Here is an 822-nt window from a genome sequence, read left to right as displayed (position 1 = left end):
GCGGCGCCCGCGCGCTCGGAGAGCCCACCCACCGCCCGCCCCGGCCCGGTGAAGAAGCGACAGGCGGCATCGCGAAAGCAAAAACAATTATAATGATTTTTCTACCTGATGATGCCGGCCACCTCAACCTAGTGCCAGGGTCTTGCGGTCTTCGCGAGAAGGAAAATAAGCATCTAGCGCCCTTCCTCGGAGTGCGTGGATGTGGTGCACTCGGCCAAGTATGGTCGTACCCGGCGACGCGCCACGCGATGCGCAGCCGCCCGCCCGCCGGCGACAGGCAAGCCACGGAAGAGCCGCGGGAGATGATGAAAATAGAAAAAAAAACGGTAGGAAAAAAGGCAAGAACAAATTTAAAAATGAAGCTCCGCAGGCCCTTTTCCGGATTTTGCCATGAAGCCTCCGGACGCCTCGCTTCCCCACATGTGGCGCGGAAACTGCGTCAGTAATTTTTCTTTTTTGCTGCGGCGCCCGCGCGCTCGGAGAGCCCACCCACCGCCCGCCCCGGCGCGGTGAAGAAGCGACTGGCGGCGCGCGGTGGCGGAAAAAAAAAAAAATAGTGGGAAGGGTACGGCACCCCGGGTTCCAGCGCCATCACTGATCGCCGTACTAACGAGGCCTGTGGCCGCTTAACTTCACAAATCGGACGGGATGTGGTGCACTCGGCCAAGTATGGTCGTACCCGGCGACGCGCCACGCGATGCGCAGCCGCCCGCCCGCCGGCGACAGGCAAGCCACGGAAGAGCCGCGGGAGATGATGAAAATAGAAAAAAAAACGGTAGGAAAAAAGGCAAGAACAAATTAAAAATGAAGCTCCGCAGGCCT

The 822-nt window shown here is 59.4% G+C and overlaps 1 non-coding gene across 1 annotated transcript; it reads left to right on the top strand.

Moving 5' to 3' along the window:
- The first annotated feature begins 571 nt into the window (after nt 1–571).
- Tc00.1047053468143.10 lies at nt 572–681 on the top strand. Its single transcript, XR_008254762.1, has one exon. It is a non-coding gene; the product is annotated as a 5S ribosomal RNA (M5) (ribosomal RNA).
- The last annotated feature ends 141 nt before the right edge of the window (nt 682–822 follow it).

The sequence above is a fragment of the Trypanosoma cruzi genome (genome assembly GCF_000209065.1).
Source record: "Trypanosoma cruzi strain CL Brener chromosome Unknown tcruzi_1047053468143, whole genome shotgun sequence".
Classification (NCBI taxonomy): Eukaryota; Euglenozoa; class Kinetoplastea; order Trypanosomatida; family Trypanosomatidae; genus Trypanosoma; species Trypanosoma cruzi.
The sequence above is the reverse complement of the archived record's forward strand: the minus strand, read 5'-3'. Positions and strand labels throughout refer to the sequence as shown.